At 40.2% G+C, this 7,974-nt stretch overlaps 1 non-coding gene across 1 annotated transcript; it reads right to left on the bottom strand.

Moving 5' to 3' along the window:
* Nucleotides 1–6,289: 6,289 nt before the first annotated feature.
* LOC130959123 (small nucleolar RNA R71) lies at nucleotides 6,290–6,397 on the bottom strand. Its single transcript, XR_009078218.1, has one exon. It is a non-coding gene; the product is annotated as a small nucleolar RNA R71 (small nucleolar RNA).
* Nucleotides 6,398–7,974: the final 1,577 nt, after the last annotated feature.

The raw sequence follows: 7,974 nt of genomic DNA, 5'->3' as shown, positions 1-7,974 counted from the left end.
CATCTTTCTCTTCACCACTTACATCCATCCTTCATAAATCCCCACCAACCTCACCCTTCAAATTCAAACCACTTTCCCTCCCAAACCCACCCTCCATGGCCGAACCATTACCCCCCCTCTCCTATAAATACCCTTCTCCAACCCTTCATTTTCACACAACCTAAACACCCTTTCTTACCCTTCTTGGCCGAACACACCACCTTCCCCCTCTTCCTCCTTTCTTCTTCTTCTACTCTCTTCTTTCTTCTTTTGCTCGAGGACGAGCAAACATTTTAAGTTTGGTGTGGTAAAAGCGTTGCTTTTTCATAACCATTTATGGCATCCAAGGCCAGAGAAACCTCTAAAAAGAGGAAAGGGAAGGCAAAGGCTTCCACCTCCGAGTCATGGGAGATGGATAGATTCCTCTCAAGGGTGCATCAAGTCCACTTCTATGAAGTTGTGGCCTTGAAGAAGGTGATCCCCGAAGTTCCCTTTTCACTCAAAAAGGGTGAATATCCGGAGATCCGCCATGAGATCCAAAGAAGAGGTTGGGAAGTACTTACCAACCCCATTCAACAAGTCGGAATCTTGATGGTTCAAGAGTTCTATGCCAATGCATGGATCACCAAGAACCATGACCAAAGTGTGAACCCGAATCCAAAGAATTATCTCACTATGGTTCGGGGGAAATACTTGGATTTTAGTCCGGAGAGTGTGAGGGTGGCGTTCAACTTGCCTATGATGCAAGGAGATGAGCATCCTTACACTAGAAGGGTCAACTTTGACCAAAGGTTGGACCAAGTCCTCACAACCATATGTGAAGAGGGCGCACAATGGAAGCAAGATTCAAGAGGCAAGCCGGTTCAATTAAGAAGGCATGACCTCAAACCCGTGGCTAGAGGATGGTTAGAGTTCATACAACGCTCAATCATTCCCACTAGCAACCGGTCCGAAGTTACCATAGACCGGGCCATCATGATCCATAGCATCATGATTGGAGAAGAAATAGAAGTTCATGAGGTTATAGCCCAAGAACTCTACAAGGTGGCGGACAAGACCTCCACTTTGGCAAGGTTAGCCTTTCCTCACCTCATTTGTCACCTCTGTTATTCAGTTGGAGTTGACATAGAGGGAGACATCACCATTGATGAAGATAAGCCCATTACCAAGAAAAAGATGGAGCACACAAGAGACCCCTCTCATCATGAGATCCCTGAGATGCCTTAAGGGATGCACTTTCCTCCACAAAACTATTGGGAGCAACTAAACACCTCCCTAGGAGAACTGAGTTCCAACATGGGACAACTAAGGGTGGAGCATCAAGAACACTCCATTCTCCTCCATGAAATTAGAGAAGACCAAAGAATCATGAGGGAGGAGCAACAAAGACAAGGAAGAGACATTGAGGAGCTCAAGCACTCCATAGGATCTTCAAGAGCAAGAAAGAGCCGCCATCACTAAGGTGGACCCGTTCCTTGATTTCCTTGTTCTTTATTCTTCTGTTTTTCGATTTTTTATGCTTTATGTTATCCATGTTTGTGTCTTGTGATCATTAGTGTCTTAGTGTCTATGCCTTAAAGTTATGAATGTCCTATGAATCCATCACCTTTCTTGAATAAAAACATGCTTAATTGAAAAGGAAAGAATTGCATGAATTCTGAATTTTATAATAGTTTAATTATTTTGATGTGGTGGCAACACTTTTGTTCTCTGAATGTATGCTTGAACAGTGCATATGTCTTTTGAATTTGTGGTTCATGGATGTTGGCTCTTGAAAGAATGATGAAAAAGGAGACATGTTACTGAGGATCTGAAAAATCATTAAAAATGATTCTTGAAGCAAGAAAAAGCAAACAAAAAAAAAGAAAAAAATTTTCGAAAAAAAAAAAGAAGAAAAAAAAAGAAAAAAAAAAAGAGAAAAAGAAAGAAATAAAGTTGTGATCCAAGGCAAATAAGAGTGTGCTTAAGAACCCTGGACACCTCTAATTGGGGACTTTAGCAAAGCTGAGTCACAATCTGAAAAGGTTCACCCAATTATGTGTCTGTGGCATGTATGTATCCGGTGGTAATACTGGAAGACAGAGTGCTTTGGGCCACAGCCAAGACTCAATAAATAGCTATGTTCAAGAATCATCATACTTCACTAGGAGAATCATTAACACTATCCGGATTCTGAGTTCCTAAAGAAGCCAATCATTCTGAATTACAAGGGATAGAGTGAGATGCCAAAACTATTCAGAGACAAAAGTTAAAAGCCCCGCTCATCTAATTAATACTGATCTTCATAGATGTTTTTGGAGTTCATTGCATATTCTCTTCTTTTTATCTTATTTGATTTTCAGTTGCTTGGGGACAAGCAACAATTTAAGTTTGGTGTTGTGATGAGCGGATAATTTGTATACTTTTTGGCATTGTTTTTAGTATGTTTTTAGTATGATCTAGTTAGTTTTTAGTATATTTTTATTAGTTTTTAATTAAAATTCACTTTTCTGGACTTTACTATGAGTTTGTGTGTTTTTCTGTGATTTCAGGTATTTTCTGGCTGAAATTGAGGGACCTGAGCAAAAATCTGATCCAGAGACTCAAAAGGACTGCAGATGCTGTTGGATTCTGACCTCCCTGCACTCGAAGTGGATTTTCTGGAGCTACAGAAGCCCAATTGGCGCGCTCTCAACGGCGTTGGAAAGTAGACATCCTGGGCTTTCCAGCAATATATAATAGTCCATACTTTGCCCAAGATTTGATGGCCCAAACCGGCGTTCAAAGTCACCTCAAGAAATTCCAGCGTTAAACGCCGGAACTGGCACCTGATTGGGAGTTAAACGCCCAAACTGGCACTAAAGCTGGCGTTTAACTCCAAGGAGAGTCTCTACACGAAAAAGCTTCATTGCTCAGCCCAAGCACACACCAAGTGGGCCCGGAAGTGGATTTTTATGTCATTTACTCATCTATGTACTAGTTTTCTATAAGTAGGACCTTTTACTATTGTATTTAGAATCTTTGGATTATTGTAGATCCTCTGATCATTGGGAGGCTGGCCTCACGGCCATGCCTAGACCTTGTTCTTATGTATTTTCAACGGTGGAGTTTCTACACACCATAGATTAAGGTGTGGAGCTCTGCTGTACCTCGAGTATTAATGCAATTACTATTGTTCTTCCATTCAATTCCGCTTGTTCTTTTACCAAGATATCACTTGTTCTTCAACATGATGAAGGTGATGATTGACGCCCATCACCATTCTCACCCATGAACAAGGTGACTGACAACCATTCTTGTTCTACAAGCATCTGAGGCTTAGTGAATGTCTCTTGGATTCCTGATTGCACGATGCATGGTTGATCGCCTGACAAACGAGCCAACCATTCCGTGAGATCAGAGTCTTCGTGGTATAGGCAGGACCTGATGGCGGCATTCAAGAGAATCCGGAAGGTCTAACCTTGTCTGTGGTATTCTGAGTAGGATTCAATGATTGAATGACTGTGACATGCTTCAAACCTGTAACCTACTGGGCGTTAGTGACAGACGCAAAAGAGTGATTCTATTCCGGTAGGGGAGGGAACCAAACCGGTGATTGGCAGCACTGTGACAGAGTGTGTGCATTAGCTTTCACTGCGCGGATGGGAGGTAGCTGCTGACAACAGTGAAACCCTACACGAGCTTGCCATGGAAAGGAGTAAGAAAGGATTGGATGAAGGCTGTAGGAAAGCAGAGAGACGGAAGGGAAGGCATCTTCATACGCTTGTCTGAAGCTCTTACACCAATGATATACATAAGTATCACTATCTTTATCTTCTATGTTGTTTTCGTTCATCATCATATACATTTGAGTTTGCCTGACTAAGATTTACAAGATGACCATAGCTTGCTTCAATGCTAACAATCTCCGTGGGATCGACCCTTACTCACGTAAGGTATTACTTGGACGACCCAGTGCACTTGCTGGTTAGTTGTGCGAAGTTGTGTAATGCCATGGAATTGAACCACCAAGTTTTTTGAAGTTCATGACCAGGGATTATGAGAGTTGTGAAAAGTATTGTTCACAATTTCGCGCACCAAGTTTTTGGCGCCGTTGCCGGGGATTCTTCAAGTTTTGAGCAAGCTTTTGGTAACAATGCCTGGGATTGTTCTAGTTTGGACAACTGACGGTTCATCTTGTTGCTTAGATTAGGTATTTATTTTTTTTCGAAATTCTTGAAGATGAATTCTAGAGTTTCATGATGATTTGTTGAAATCTGGCTGGCTGAGAAGCCATGTCTAATCTGATTGGACCGAGGTTTCAACTTATCACCACAAGAGCTTGTTGATTCTCATCAATTTTGCTCTTGGAGCAGTGATCTGCTAAGATTTGGCTGACCTTGGTCATGTCTAGTGTTTTGGACCGAAGCTTTCTTTGAGAGCTTGGCTGGCTGTGAAGCCATGTCTAATTCCTGGACCGAAGTCTTAGACTAGCATTGCACTGATTCCTGGAATTCTCATTAAGAATTTTGATATCTTTTTCCACTTAATTTTCGAAAATCACAAAAAATTTTACAAAATCATAAAAAAAAAACATATTTGATGTTTCATGCTTAAGTCTAGTGTCTCATCTTAAGTTTAGTGTCAATTGCATGCATTCATTCATGTGTCTTAAAGTAATTCTTGATGATTTTTGTGTTCTAATCTTTGAATTCTATTGACTTGAAGCATTTTGTGTGTCTCATATGCATTCTCATATTGTTAGTGTCAGTAGTATACAAACTGTTAAGTTTGGTGTCTTGCATGCATTGTTAATTGATTCCTTTTGCATTTTGATTATTAAAAAGCCAAAAATATTTTTAATTTGTGTCTTTTCAAGTCAATGATACAAAGAATTGAAGATTCAGAACATACTGCAGAGGAATTATACAGAAAAAGCTGAGCATTCAAAAATGCCCAGTGAAGAAGGCAGACTGGCGTTTAAACGCCAGCCAGGGTACCTGGTTGGGCGTTTAACGCCCAAAAAGGTAGCATTTTGGGCGTTAAACGCCAGAATGTATACCATTCTGGGCGTTTAACGCCAGGATGGTGCTAGGGGGAAGATTTTGTTTTTCAAAATCAAATTTTTCTAAGTTTTCAAAGTTTTTCAAAATCAAATCTTTTTCAAATCATATCTTTTTAATCAAATGTTTTCAAAATTAATTTCTTTCTTTCTTCAAAGATACTTACTAACAATTAATGATTTGATTGAAACATCACAAGATTGTTACCTTTTCTGTTGAGAAAGGTTTAAATGTTTCAAATCATATCTTTTCTTGTTAGGCAAGTCATTAATTTTTAAAATCATATCTTTTCAAATTGTTTTCAAATCATATCTTTTAAAATTGTTTTCAAATCATATCTTCTCAATCACATCTTTTTAAAACCATAACTTTTCAATTAAATCTTTTTAACCACATCTTTTTCAAAATAGTTTTCAATCAAATCTTTTTAAATGCTAATTTCAAAGTCTTTTTCAAAAATCACTTGATTTCTTTTTCACTTTTAATTTTCGAAAATTATCAATCAAATTTTCAAAATGTTTTCAAAATCTTTTAAATGAATTTTCGAATATTCTCTTCCCTCCTTCCCACATCCTTCTATTTATGGAGTACCACTCCTTCTAAATGCACAATTCGAACCTTATCTAATTAAAGTTCGAATTCTTCTTCTCCTTCTTCTTTCTATTTCTCTTTTTCTCTGACATTTCAAGGAATCTCTATACTGTGACATAGAGGATTCCACACTTTCTGTTTCTCTTCTCTTTCATATGAGCAGGAGCAGAGACAAAGGCATTCTTGTTGAAGCTGACCCTGAACCCGAGAGAACCTTGAAGAGAAAGCTAAGAGAAGCCAAGGCACAACTCTCTTTAGAGGACCTGACCGAATTCTTCAAGGAAGAAGAACACATGGCAGCCGAAAACAACAACAATGCCAACAATGCAAGGAAGGTGCTGGGTGACTTCACTGCACCTACTCCTGATTTCTATGGGAGAAGCATCTCTATCCCTGCCATTGGAGCAAACAACTTTGAGCTTAAGCCTCAATTAGTTTCTCTAATGCAACAGAATTGCAAGTTCCATGGACTTCCAATGGAAGATCCTCATCAGTTCTTAGCTGAATTCTTGCAAATCTGTGACACAGTCAAGACTAATGGGGTTAACCCTGAGGTCTATAGACTGATGCTATTCCCTTTTGCTGTAAGAGACAGAGCTAGAATATGGTTGGATTCTCAACCTAAAGAAAGCCTGGACTCTTGGGAAAAGCTAGTCAATGCCTTCTTGGCAAAGTTCTTTCCACCACAAAGATGGAGTAAGCTTAGAGTGGAAGTCCAAACCTTCAGACAGAAGGATGGAGAATCCCTCTATGAAGCTTGGGAAAGATACAAACAATTGATCAGAAGATGTCCTTCAGACATGCTTTCTGAATGGAGCATCATAGGTATTTTCTATGATGGTCTCTCTGAACTATCCAAGATGTCTTTGGATAGCTCTGCTGGAGGATCTCTTCATCTGAAGAAGACGCCTGCAGAAGCTCAAGAATTGATTGAAATGGTTACAAATAACCAATTCATGTACACTTCTGAAAGAAATCCTGTGAACAATGGGACTAGTCAGAAGAAAGGAGTTCTTGAGATTGACACTCTGAATGCCATATTGGCTCAGAACAAGATATTGACTCAACAAGTCAATTTGATTTCTCAAAGTCTGTCTGGAATGCAAAATGCACCAAGCAGTACTAAGGAAGCTTCATCTGAGGAAGAAGCTTATGATCCTGAGAACCCTTCCATGGAAGAGGTGAATTACCTAGGAGAACCCTATGGAAACACCTATAATTCTTCATGGAGAAATCACCCAAATCTCTCATGGAAGAATCAAGAGAGACCTCAACAAGGTTTCAATAACAATAATGGTGGAAGAAACAGGTTTAGCAATGGCAAGCCTTTTCCATCATCTTCTCAGCAACAGACAGAGAGTTCTAAGCAGAATACTTCTGACTTAGCAACAATGGTCTCTGATCTAATAAAGACCACTCAAAGTTTCATGAATGAAACAAGGTCCTCCATCAGAAATTTGGAAGGACAAGTGGGTCAGCTGAGCAAGAAAGTTACTGAACTCCCTCCTAGTACTCTCCCAAGTAATACAGAAGAAAATCCAAAAGGAGAGTGCAAAGCCATAACCATGGCCGAATGTGGAGAGGAAAGAGAGGAGGAGGACGCCACTGAGGAAGACCTCAGTGGGCGTGTACCAATCTCCTCTGGGTTCCAATGGGAATCTGAGGCTCAAAATGAGACCATAGAGATTCCATTGGACTTACTTCTGCCATTCATGAGCTCTGATGAGTATTCTTCCTCTGAAGAGGATGAGTATGTCACTGAAGAGCAAGTTGCTAAATACCTTGGAGCAATCATGAAGCTAAATGACAAGTTATTTGGAAATGAGACTTGGGAGGATGAATCTCCCTTGCTCACCAAAGAACTGGATGACTTGTCTAGACAGAAACTGCCTCAAAAGAGGCAAGATCCTGGGAAGTTTTCTATACCTTGTACCATAGGCACCATGACCTTCAAGAAGGCCTTGTGTGACTTAGGGTCAAGTGTAAACCTCATGCCCCTCTCTGTAATAGAGAAATTAGGGATCCTTGAGGTACAAGCTGCAAGAATCTCATTAGAGTTGGCAGACAATTCAAGAAAACAAGCTCATGGACTTGTAGAGGATGTTTTGGTGAAGATTGAAGACCATTACATCCCTACTGACTTCATAGTCCTAGAGACTGGGAAGTGCATGGATGAATCCATCATCCTTGGCAGACCCTTCCTAGCCACAGCAAAGGCTGTGATTGATGTTGATAGAGGAGAGTTGATCATTCAAGTGAATGAAGAATCCTTGGTGTTTAAGGCCCAAGGACATCCCTCTATCATCATGGAGAGGAAGCATGAAGAGCTTCTCTCAAAACAGAGCCAAGCAGAGCCCCCACAGTCAAACTCTAAGTTTGGTGT

This window comes from Arachis stenosperma, chromosome 10 (assembly GCF_014773155.1).
Source record: "Arachis stenosperma cultivar V10309 chromosome 10, arast.V10309.gnm1.PFL2, whole genome shotgun sequence".
Lineage (NCBI taxonomy): Eukaryota > Viridiplantae > Streptophyta > Magnoliopsida > Fabales > Fabaceae > Arachis > Arachis stenosperma.
This window is presented reverse-complemented; position numbering and strand designations above follow the sequence as displayed.